The sequence below is a fragment of the Apium graveolens genome, chromosome 7, assembly GCF_009905375.1.
Source record: "Apium graveolens cultivar Ventura chromosome 7, ASM990537v1, whole genome shotgun sequence".
Taxonomy (NCBI): domain Eukaryota; kingdom Viridiplantae; phylum Streptophyta; class Magnoliopsida; order Apiales; family Apiaceae; genus Apium; species Apium graveolens.
In genome coordinates this window covers 104,178,066-104,192,084 of record NC_133653.1, presented here as the reverse complement: position 1 = coordinate 104,192,084, position 14,019 = coordinate 104,178,066, and positions in this window count along the sequence as shown.

Below are 14,019 nucleotides of genomic sequence, written 5' to 3'. Positions count from 1 at the left end.
TGAAATCGAAACCGAATCGTTGGTTTCGGTTTTTGATTTTACAAATCGAGGATATACGATTTTAATTTTAGATAAAAATCAAATCAATTCAATCCGTACTCACACCTAGTAAAAAATGAACTTATTCTGAACTTTAGGTTACGTGTGTGAATAATTTATACATTGACAGACATGAACAAAATGAATCTTTCTTTCACTACAAATTAAATGAGATTATCATGTTAATTTAGGTCACCGCTATCTTACTGGTTAGCTTTTGAGCTTGACATCAGTGCTTATACTTTTATACCAATTCATTATTTCTACGTTTCTGAATGTATTAACAAAAGCTAGCAGATAATTATATGTGCCTCGTTCATTTATTTTGACGTGTTTAAAGTTGTATGGAAAATAATTAAATAAGTTGTTTTTATTTTTTTTTTTAATTTTTTACATTTAAAGATTTAGATAAAAGCTGTAACTAAAGTTTTCATAAATCAGCAAAATGTTAGCTTGATGACTATATTTTACTCCCACTTTTTAAAATAGTAAAGATAGTCGATTGCTATTAATCATGCGCCGTTAACTAAATAAAAATATAATAATTTATAATTTGGTCTCTAGTTTTAAACCCCCTCAAAATTATTTGTGTGACAAAAAATTTATAGAAAAACCGAAAAATATTGTCTTATTTTCTTTTTCTCTTTTTGAAATATTCTTTCAGCATTTATATTCTTCATATTTTCCTCTCTTTTTTCATTCATAATAAATACGTCGATTATTAGAAAAAGAAATTGTCCAGTCAATAATTTAAAAAGTAGGGTAAAATTTAGTCATCAAACCGTAAATTAATGTATTTTTATTTAATTGATGACACACGATTAACGTTTAGTGACGGGCGCCACCTATTTCAAACGGGAAAAAAAAATTTGATCACTGATCGGTTATTTTTAAATTCAGATCAATGTTTTACTAATTTATGAAAATTTTAATAACTTTAATACTTTTAATCTTAAAATAAATCTGAACAAGATAAAAAATCTTTCAATTTAAAATCAAACTGATACAAATCAAATTAAATATATTCCGACTCGAAATGTGTTCAAATATATCATAACCAGACATTACTCCCATCAAAGATTAATTCACCTATCCGAAAATATGAAATACAAGATCTAATTTCGAACCATGGAAACATCAGGATAAACGAAAAGAGGAGTTGTTAGTCGGTTGAATACTAGTTAAAGAGTTAGCTAGTTCAAGAAGTATGATTATGGTTTGTTCAGGTGAAAGTGGTAATAACAGTGCCGATGATGGATTCCCTGGAGATAAGCTTAAAACAAATTTTGTTGTCGACTTTCGACAGGAACGTCTATCCAATCGGTTACGTATCCTAAATACGGGTTGTCACGCATTTTTTTACTATGTACAGTACATAACACGGTTCTCTTACATCCATCAATTAATTAATCTCTTGCTTCCCATTTTTTTTTATGAGTTAAAATGAAGGAAATTGTTTGGCCAGGGTTTAAATTCCGGGTTAAATAGATTCTTAACTTAAATTGAAATATGTCATTATAAATCAAAAGACGATTTTAAATTAATAAAAACAGCTTAAAATGGTAGGAAGGACCTTTTCAACTATCTTCATTTTTTTAAAATTTCTTTGATGAGATTTATGTACAGCTCATTTAAATTATTTCATTTTTATACATTTAGTAAATTATAGGTTATACAACAACAAAATTACCCAAAAGAGGATTTTGGTTACTTTTCACTTTTAATCGCAAATCGGCTTCTTGTTTCGTTAAATAGTTAAAGCACTTTGTTCCTTTCTTTTAATATCAAACCTTTTTAATATCAAAATTGCTTGCGTCCCAAATTTTACTGCACGTGCCACGTAGTTATAATTTTTTTAATAATATTATAAGATACGCGTGTATACATATATGTCCTCGGATCAAAACCCATCTCATTTTAATTACATCATTTACTCAAAAATAATTTTTTAGAGTTATATATACCAATAGTAGATGCAAAATGACTATATAATTGTTATAATTTATCACCAAAAAGTATTTTTTTGATGCTAAAATAAAAATTTAACTTCAATGATAGTTACATTTTGAAGTCAAATAATTTCAAATTTAACTCATTTTTGTCTTTTACTTCTAAATCTTATTTAAATTTTACCAGTATACATGTTATGTTATCTATGGTTACATGATGATGTGGAATGAATATATAAATATATTAGTTGTTTCAAATTTTGAACCGGTATATATATATATATATATATATATATATAAATATTTGTATTCAAGTATATATAAAACTCATTTGAATTTGAAATTTTTAAAATTTAATTTTAAATTGTGAAAATAACAACCCTTATAACATTGTATTGAACTTATTCTTGTATATGGCTAAATGTTTAAGGTCTTAGTTATCGGAACCATAAATTTGCAAATTTATAATTGCGTTAAAGAAAATTTTTACATATGTTGATTTAGTTTGTAGAACAATCGAATAGTGATATAATTTGAGTGTAATATGACAGCTGACAATTTTCCATAGAATTTGGTAGAGGACAATAAACTGGGGAAGCTCAATAAGATTGTCGTATCAAATTTGTCATTTAGAGAAAAAGCCTGCAATTCGTTAAATTGTAATAAAGAAATAAAAAAGTAAGATCTATAAAGATAATCTTGATTAATGTTAGAGCCAGTCCAAAATTTTGACCGGCCTATTATCCAAGAAAAATCACCCCACTTTTGTTAACTTTACGAAATAAACAACAAACAGTCTACAAGATAAACAATTTAAATTGGATTAACCGATAAGCCAAAAAATGTAACATAGTCAATGGAAAATGGTACTATTTTTAAGTATATAATATAATATAACTAATTAAAGAGACAAGTTGTCGTTATGTAATTCTTAATATTTTTAAACACAGTCATGAAGTTCGATCACAGCCAAATAAAACCCTAGTTAGATTGATTTCAAAATTATACAACGAAACCGAGGCAAAATGAACTTGATTAATTTTTTTGACAGTATAAACAAACTCGGAGTAATCGAACTTGTGGTTGCTTATTGAATGTGTCTGTATATACTCCTCCTATGTTACGAGGTGTCTGTGCTTAGTACAAGTACTGATACGATTAATATGCATTCGTAATAACAACGATGACACGTGGATCTGACACCACGCAGCGCCTCCAACTCCGCCATGGTAGGCGCCGCTTCGAGGTAATCGTCGTGGTGTCGATGAGGATTATGCTAATTTACTTGGTTAGCTAGCTAGCTACTTAGTACAACTATGAATTTATATATAACTATGCTTACATTCTTATCTCTTCACCCACGTGGCTGCCACATCAGAGCTGACAATGCTTTACAGTTGAAACAGTTTTTTCTTTGGATGTCACGTCTCTCTCAATATATTTTCTAGATTCTTCGTTATATTGCACAGGGACCAAATAAATGTGACCTCAATTTTAAATTCAAAATTGATGTTTATGGATCAAGTACTTAAGATCTAATTTTCAAATAAGATAGCATAAAATGAACTGTACAATTTATTCGGAAAGTTAAGAAGTTTTTTTGATAATTAAGTGTAAGTGTCGGTTTAGTGATCTCATAGGACAAACTTCCACCGCCATAAATATTATCTATTTAAATTCTTGCATCCACACCTGAAATTGAATTTATGAGTTTAATAGGGTAAGTGCCTACAAGAATTGCATTCATGTTTTGGAAACATAGTTAAGTGATTAATTCTAGTTTACTAATTTAGAAACGGTAGTTATAAGTTATAACGTGAAGGAGAGTATAGTTATACATCATTTTCATGATTTTTCTTGGAAAGTTTAACTGTTTCTTGATCACATTAACGACTATCCCAGCATGGAAAAAAATAATTTGTCCCTGGTTAGGAATTAGGAAAACAATAACTGAAAACCCTAGGTGGTGGTGGAGGCACATGCAGTGGCAGGTTGTGTTATGGAAAATTAATATATGTATGTGAAAGTGATATAAATTACGATTTTTATTTTTTTTTATTTTCTTTTCAGATGCTCTTGTCCCCAGCAATCACCAAAAGTTGAAAGGCCAAAATGATTTAATTTAGGGATTGTAGTGAAGTAACATGTTTATGTGATGTTCAGACACTAAAATATATTTCTCGTATAAATGGTGTCAGGAGCTGTTTAGCTACTTTTTTATACCTCACATTTTTTCTATTCTTGGCCCCCCTATAAGCCTTCTAGTACCCTCGAGTGAACATTGATGTAATGAAAAACTCCCACCTATTTCATATAAATGTTTCATTTCTTTCATGTACATGTAAAATATTAATTATGTGAGATAATGATTATAAATAAAACTGTACACGTACACATATATTTTATTTTATATTAAAGTTCGAATATCTAATTTTATACAATACAAAAAAAATAAGAGAATAACATTTAGAAAGTATGATTCTTATATATAAGTAGGGAAAGTGCGTGAAAATAATTTCAGACATTTTACGCCGGAGGGATTATAATTTATAAGATTAGCCGGTCAAGAAATTTATTCTTCATATTAGTCAAGATATATAGAAAAATTTACACCGACATTGGAAGAAAAAATCAAGATTGAAATATTCAAAATTTTTACTAAAATCAGGTTTTATCTTGGGGAATGGTTCTTGTTGATTAGGCTTTAAATAGAAGATTCATAAAGTTAGTTGCAGACTTGCAGTTGAGGTGAAACACAGGAAAAGCTCAGATTTTGAATGTTATTCATGTTTTCAGAAAGTCGGTGCAAGGGATAAAAAAAAATTGACAATTAAGTAAAGCCGTGTTTTAAGCATGAAAAATGGAGCATAGCTTCTGCCGGATCTTCCGTGTTCCAAATTCTTAATTTTACAACACCATGCAAGGTATACGGGGTACCTGTTTAGTGTTAACTCAGTCTCAAACCCCCTCCCTCATGATTAGTACTCCATATCCAATATTTATTTACCTGACAGCGATGTTAGGATTCCAAAATAGTTCTCAAATTTGTTTTCAAATTATACTTTACATGTTTTAATTGATGTAACGTATAATAATTTATACAGTATTTAATTAAGGTAAGTCCCGTAATAATTGTCTTAATTGGTTAAAAATGAGATAACTATACCTTTGATCACATGTTCGAATCTAATGAAAGGAGAATTTATATTTATGCTTTCTGACCTTGACTCTGTCGCTTAAATGCGGTTTATCCTAATTCAAGGGTTTGCAGACTATTACGTTCCCATAGGGGTTACCAGTGTGCACACGAAGGTTAGATGGTGCGGATTATCTACGATAAAAAAATCAAAATAAATATCAAAATAATTATAAAATAACGTGAAAATTTAATTAATGAACGCACGTGGGTATCCATATTATTATGAGGAAAATTATTATTTATAAAATATTAAAAAAAAATTATAATAATAACTGAGGTCTCTGATCTTTTTCTTCCGATGAATTTAAAGTGAATAATGACTCGTAGAAGCATGACTCGCATTAAGGTAACATTATAAACTTCATACAATGTAAGAAAGGATTTAAATGTGCATAAGTCAAGTGTTCATTAACCATCCTTCAAATGCTTTGCTCATTTAAAATTACACACGGTTTAGTTAATAATATCTGCAGTTTAGATCCCCGGGTAAAAACGCGTTATATCAGATAACGAATATGCTCACACCAGTAGCTTTAAATGAATAATTAAGAAAATAGTATATGGACGACTTGAGTTCATTCTATAAATAATTTATATTTATCAATATTTATGCTTATTCTTGTAACAATATTTGCACTATAAATAAAATTATTAAATTCCAATAGATTATTAATAATAAGAATTCATCAAAACTTTTAAAATATAATATAAATTATTATTTTATTTTACAAAATAAAAATAAAATATTTGTTTGACTTCCTCCATTAACATAAAATATATTTTGAGTTCATTCATTTCAGCTGTACAAGTATTGTGATTAAACAAAGTCCACCTGAGAGGCCCAAGAATTATAAACCCCCAGAAGTGTTTTAGTAGTCTGTTTCTATTTGGGCCCGACCTGTCCCTTTAACCTATTTCAAAATCCCAAGGTGGGCCCAACCCCTCTGACACACGTCACGAGGCTGTTTGGGTAAATGTCCGTTATAAGCAGTTGGACACGTTACGTTCACGTGCTTTCATTGTTCGTTTCTACTGAAATGGGCCCACATCACCGGCGGTTGACCGTTTCGTTGTACTGCAAATTTCGGTTATGAGCCAAGTGAGTCCAACTGCTGCCGACAATATCTTTTTCAGATAAGATATTTGCTAGAGTGTCACACTCAAAATACGAAAGAATCTTAAAACAGCGGGTAACTATTTCTAACAGGTGTTTTTAATATAAATACGGAAGTTTGTTTTTTGATTATATGATTATCAAATAGGAAATGATGAGAATTATTTCGGGATTTAATTTGTGTAATCTAGAATTTTCCATTTTAAAACGTAAAAAAATATTACCCTTCTGTGAAATAAATATAATAAGGTATAAACTTTTATCAGAAAAATGTCAAAAAATAACATATCGAGTTTAATTTTTTTGTACGTTAAAATCCGTGCAAAAATAAATTGATATTTATTTTACATTACCAATGTTTTAATTTTTAAAACTATAATTATAAATATATGAGTATCTCTAAAGGTGTTGTGTAATAAAAATTAGGGTTTCGTTAGTAATTATTGTTAGTGTTATGGATTAAAAACTAGGTCGTATTTATTGTTAGGGTTCGTGAGTTTCGAAACTCGATTTGACTACTCTTGTACTTCGTTACTCGATCTGCCTTAACAAGATGCCTACGTACCTTTCTGTATGCCAATGATCAAATCAAAAAACGTAGTTCTGATTTGTGGGGTGAAGCCCCTTATATAGACATGAGATGCCTTGAATTTAGATTAAGGTTAGGAGACTTGGTGGACAAGTCTCAGATTTAGAGTGGACTTTGGAGTCCTATGAAGCGGGAATTTGAATCCTTGGTTCATGGGGTTTCTTGGAGGTCAATCTCCAAGGATGTATACCCCTATTTGGATTCCACTTGTCAGCTGATTTTACCCTTTTTAATTATTTACGAAATTAATTAATATTCAGGGTTTTGAGCCCTTTATAATGGGCTTTATTGTTGGCCCAACCCGGACATAATTAATGCGATATTAATTGCGCAACCAGGGTTTATTTTTCTCCCTATCATTTGCCCCCCAACTTCCGGGAAATTGTAAAAGATTTTACAGAAGTTAAGTTCATTTAATCCCTTATATGGTATCGTTTTCTACATAAAATGTGGAGCAACTTACACATTTACAACGATCTTTGCCTTATTCAAGACTTCTGGGTATTTATTGGGGCGTCCCTATTAATTTTCTTACCTTATTCCTATTTTTAGGAATTATCTGGCACTTCTAAGATTTTTCCCTTATTTTTTGGGTTTTTTCTTTAATTTTCAGGAATTTTCAAGGAATTTTCCTTAATTTCCAGAAAATATTCATAATTTCCTGGAATTTTCTAGGAATTTTCCTTAATTTCCATAAAATATTCATAATTTCCAGTAATTTTCTATGACTTTTTCTTAATTTCCAGAAAATATTCATAATTTCCAGGAATTTTCCTTAATTTCCAGAAAATATTCATATTTTTCAGGAATTTTCTATTTTTTTAATTTCTTTTCCTTTCTTTTTTATATAATTTCGACCAGGAATCCATTCGACCCGAATCCTGGTCGAATTATGGTCCCAAAAGCCCTGGTCGAAGCTTCTTTCGGTCAGGTTGATTCGATCAGAATCCTGACCGAATTCGGTCGGGAACAATTCAACTCTAATCGAATTATACTTCCTTTTTGCCCTGCTCGTGGAGTGTTTCGACATGAATCATTCGACCAGGAATCCTGACCGAATTTGGTCAGGATTTAACGTTGATTTTGGGGTTTTCTAACCGAATTATGCTCCTGTGGCTTCTGCTCGTGGATTCTTTCGATCAGGATGCTTCGATCAGAGTCCTGACCGAATTTCGGTATAGATTAAAGGTTGAGTTAAGGGCCTATATATCTTGATCGAAGGTTTATTCAACCAGAACCTTTCGATCAGAGTCTTGGCCTATATTTCGGTCAGGATTTGTTATTATTTACAAAATTTTGACCGAATTAAGGGCTAATTTTTTCTGATCGTGGGTTTTTTCGACTTGACCATTTCGATTAGGATCATAACCCATTTTCCAGTCAGGATTTTAATAGGCCCTTTCAGTTTATAGGCTTTGTAGTAGGCTTAGCTCATTTTACTTGGGCTTGTCCTCATGGGCCTTTTTACTTGGGCCTGTCCTTTTGGGCCTTTTTAACCCAAAATTTTTTAGAATGTTCTGGAAACAGTATTATATATATATTTATTTAATTATTATTCCAGGAAACTTCTAGAATTCTCCATAGGTTGTGTAACACCCCCAAATCCGGGATCGGGGATCCGGGTTGTCACGAGTTCCATTTCCTTTAATAACACTCAATCTAAATAAACAACCAACTACTGCGTACTGTGACCCCACAATACACACACTCACACCACAAGTTATTGTCTCGGAGATGAATACCAAAATAACACAAGTCATTTTATTCCACAATTATAAGTCATTACACCTCAAAAGGGGTTTATGAATAAATTTATATATTCCTTGCCATTAGTACAATTCATAATATATATAAGTCTGGTACATCAACAGTTGAAAACCTAGCCTATTGGTAGTTCCTACTTCAGCTACAGCGGCATCAACGCCTACATGAAACTGCGGAACGTTTCCTACCGCTTGCGAAATGGGAGCTTGTTCCTGTTTATCTTGTCTATCCGTTGTTGTGTGATGAAAGAAGAAAGTAAGAGTGAGCAACAAGCCCACCGAAATAATATGTATAATAATTAACAATATATGAGCATTCTCATAGTACTCATGAAAGTCTTGGTCAAGAATAAATGAACCAAGTTTGATATCTTAATGCGACAAAGTCGCAAAATATTCAGTATATATATATATATACATAAATACTTATCAAAATCTTTGAAATCCTCTAACATGTATAATATACACAGATTTCCAGTTTATAACTGTATAAAGATATCGTTGCAAGGTGATCTCATATATCTAACCTTGTCTCAACGTTTTTCTAAAAATTTTTGTCATGCATAAGATAGTCATTTACTAGATATATGTTAGATATATTTGAGATGTCATGTCTAATATGTTTCATGTTTAGTTTTCAGATCTTAACAAACAGGAAATATCAGTACTTACTGGAATCAGTACTTACTGGAAGTCAGAACTTAAGGATATCAGGACTTAGATTATCAGAAGATAAATATCAGAAGATAGATATCAGAACTTAAGTACGGGAGGACTAACAGTTAAGGAAGGAAGCTGATTTACAGGAAAGAAGATCGAGACTAATACAAAAAGAAGATATGCATGGAAATAGTTAGAGGACTTAAAGAATTGTATAAGATATCTGATTGATATATTTTAGGAGACAAAATTATATTCCATATCAATTAGAAGTTATCTTGTAACTGTGTACTATATAAACACAAACATAGGTTTACACTATATGTGTTATCATTATCGAGAAGATCATACATTGTAACCTAGCAGCTCTCGTGATATTTGTTCATCACAGAGAGAGAACAGTTCCATTGTAACAGAGTTTATTATATCGAATATATATGTTTACTGTTAATTATGTTCGAAATCGATTTGATTGTATTCTACACTGTATTCAACCCCCTTCTACAATGTTGTGTGACCTAACAAGTGGTATCGAAGCTAATCTGTTAACACACATACTGTAAAGATCCAAACAATCATGTCTGAAGAAGCAGAAAATTCAACCAAGCCCACCAAAACTGAAGAAACTAAAAACACTCAAATCTACAGTCGATATGAGACTATTAGGGTTCTCATAATGAGACCTTCTGAGTAACCCATATAGAAAATGAAGATAACTATATTTCTGGAAGCTACAGATCCAGAATACCTTGACAGAATTAATGAAGGACCGCATAAGCCAACCAAGATCTCTGTTGTAGTTGCAGATCAGCCAGCAAAGACCGTACCAAAGGAGAAAAGTGAGTATACTGCTGAAGATATCTCATCCATTTCCAAGGATGCAAAGGTAAGGCATTTGCTGCATAGTGCCATTGATAATGTTATGTCAAACACGGTAATTCATTGCAAGACTGTAAAGGAGATATGGGATGCTTTGGAGACAAGATGCCAGGGAACTGATGCAATCAAGAAGAACAGGAGGACTACACTCAAGAGTATGAGCACTTTGACTCAAAAGCTGATGAGTCATTAACTGACTTATATGACAGGTTTTTCAAACTCTTGAATGATCTGTCACTGGTGGATAAGGAATATGGTCTTGAAGATTCAAATCTAAAATTCCTTTTAGCTCTTCCTGAAAGTTGGGATTTGAAGGCTACTACTATAAGAGACAACTATGCTCTTGATGAGACTACTCTTGATGAAATTTATGGTATGCTCAAGATTTTTGAACTTGAGATGGATCAAAGAAGCAAGAGATATGGGAGAAAGTCAAGGACAGTTGCTCTTAAGGCTGGGGAGGAATTCCCCAAAGTGGCTGTCTCAAAGAAAGGCAAAGGAAAAGCTCTCATCACAAAGTCTGATTCAAAATCATCAAGTTCTGATGATGATGATTCAGAAACTGAAAGTTTACCTGAAATAGATGTTGATGAAGAGATGATGAAATTGTGTGCTCTTATGGTGAAGGGTATCACAAAGATAGCCTACAGGAAATTCAGAAGGGGAAAGAAGTTTTTCAAGAAAGGTGGAAGTACTGATAAGAAATGGTTCAGAAAGTATGAAGGCAAAAGTACAAAGTCTGACAAAGGAGTGACATATCTCTTGATTACAAGAAAGGAAAGAGTGACAAAGGCAAGGCACTTGTCACAAAGAAGAAAAGCTGGACATACTCTTCAGATTTTGAAGATGAGGTGAATCATGCTTTAATGGAAAATGCTGATTGTAGCCCTGAAATTGCTGAATTAAAGGTACCTCAAACAACTTATGCCTTTCATACTGATGATATTACTGAGTTGAGATTATATCTTAAAACCATGTTTATTAGTTACAGAGATCAAACTTTAAAATTTCAAAGATTAACTTCTGAAAATCTTGCTTTTAAGAAAAGGAATGATTATTTAGAAAAAAAAGTTAGTTATGTTCCATCAAACTCAGAAAGAAAGAGATGATGCTTTTTATGTTAGAGATGAATTGCTTAAATTGAATAAATCTCTCAAAACTGAGTTAGAAAAAGAAAAAGAGATTATCAGGACTTGGACTAACTCTAGCAAAACAACTCAGAATTTATTAAGTAGTGGAAACTGGAAAGAGGGCTTAGGTTATGGAGATGATAAAAGTGAAAAAGGAACTGAACAAATTGAGCCAATTGTTGTTAAACAAACTGTTAAGCCAAAGGTAAATCCTGTTATGTTTGTAGCTAAAACTTTAAAGTCTGATTCTGAAAAGATGAAAGAGTCTGTGACAGAAATTAAGGAGAAGTGAACTTCTGACAAATTAGAACAGGATAAACCAGCGGAAGTCAACATAGGCTTAATGACAAAGAAGCAGCTTAAGCATAAGCTGAAAGAAATAAGGAATGTCAACAAGGTTAAAGCAGCTAGGAAAAATAGGAATGGAAAGGAAGGTGTGAATAAAAGCAATAATTATATGCCTGCTCTTAATGCTCCTAGAAAGAAATGTTATAACTGTGGAAACTCTAACCATCTTGCTTCTTTTTGCAGGAAGAATAAGAATATAAACTCTTTACCTCCTAAGTCAGGAGTTAAGAATCAGTCTGTTAGGTTTAGACCATAAAATCTTTGTTTTCAGTGTGGTAGTATATGGCATTTCATTTATACTTGTAAGGAATATCATAGTTTGTACTATGATTATTATCAAATAAAACCTTCTTTGAAGAAAGTTGCTTTAATTCCTTCTAGTGTAAAGTCTGATGCAAAGTCTGATATAAGTTCTGATAAACAGCATGTTAGCATAAACTCTGATATTAAATCCGCTGCAAATGCTAACAAACATAAAAGGCCAAAGGATCCAAGCAAGTCTGGGTCCTTAAAACTAACTATTAGTGGTCTTTGTGATTGCAGGGTAATAGGAAAAACATCCTAGTACTGGATAGTGGATGTTCAGGACATATGACTGGAAATAAAGCCCTGCTCTTAGAATTTGTGGAGAAAGCTAGCCCAGGAGTTTCTTATGGAGATGACAACATGGGAAAAACTCCGGGATATGGCAATATTAATCTTGGGAATGTCATCATTAAAACAGTAGCTCTTATCTCAGGACTTAAACACAATCTGCTGAGTGTGAGTCAAATCTGTGACAGAAGTTATCATGTGGATTTCTTTAAAGAACACTGTGAAGTTGTAAGCAATTCTACAGGAAAAGTGGTTCTGAAAGGTTACAGGCATGGTAACATTTATGAAGCCAGACTTTCAACAAGTTCTGATGGTTCTGCAATCTGTTTGATGAGTAGAGCATTAATTGAAGAAAGCTGGAATTGGCACAAAAGGCTCTCTCATTTAAACTTTAACAACATAAATGAGCTTGTAAAGAAAGATCTCGTGAGAGGATTGCCAAAATCAGTATTTGCTCCTGATGGCCTTTGTGATTCATGTCAAAAGGCAAAATAAAGAAAATCTTCTTTCAAGAGCAAAACTGAGTCATCAATTCTTGAGCCTTATCACCTACTGCATATTTATCTATTTGGTCCAGTCAATGTCATGTCTATTGCAAAGAAGAAATATGTTATGGTTATAGTGGATGAGTTCACAAGGTACACCTGGGGGTACTTCTTGCACAAGAAGAATGAAACTACATTTACTCTAACTGATCATGTCAGACAGCTGGATAAGTTGGTCAAAGATTCTGTTAAAATTATAAGAAGTGATAATGACACTGAGTTCAAGAATTCAATCATGGAAGAGTTCTGCAAAGAGAATGGAATCAAACATGAATTTTCTGCACCTGGAACTCCACAGCAAAATGGAGTTATAGAAAGAAAGAACAAGACTCTCATTGAAGCTGCACGAACTATGCTTGATGAAGCAAAGCTGCCAACCTACTTTTTGGCTGAAGCTGTGTAGACTGCTTATTTTACATAGAATGCAACACTCATAAACAAGCATGGAAAAACACCATATGAGAAGGTGAAGAAAAACAAGCCAAATCTGAAATACTTTCATGTATTTGGATGTACATGTTTTGTTCTTAAGACTCATCCTGAACAACTGTCAAAATTTGATCTAAAAGCCGATGAAGGAATTTTTGTTGGATATCCACTTTCCACAAAAGCCTTCAGAGTCTACAATTTAAGAACAAGGGCTGTAATAGAATCTATCAATGTATCTTTTGATGATAAGAAGATTACTGGACTTGAAGATTTTAATGATCGCGATCAACTGAGATTTGAAAATGAAGACTTAAATTCTGATTCTGTAAATTCTGATGACTTAAACTCTAAACCTGTAAGTACTGATGTCATTGAATCTGTGGTAACAACTCCAAAGGAAAAGGCACCTGTCCAGGGGGAGCAAGCTGAAGATCCTACCACATCTCAAGACTCTCAAGAAGCATCAGGACCTGTCACTGGCTCTTCAAGTGCTAATTCATCTAGTTCTGATGAGCCAAATTCTGATAATTCTGGAAGCTCTGATACTTCAAATCCTGAAGGATCCAAGTCAAATTCTGAAGTCTCAGAGAGCATAACTACAGGGGGAGCATCAGAAAATGCTGATGGAGACATCATCGATCATGGGGGAGGATCCAGTTCTAAAAGTCAACTTCAATCTGCAAGGAAGTGGACCAAATCACATACACCTGACTCAATTATTAGAGATCCTGAAGCAGGTGTCAGAACTAGAACTGCAACATCAAATGAAAGTCTCTATCAT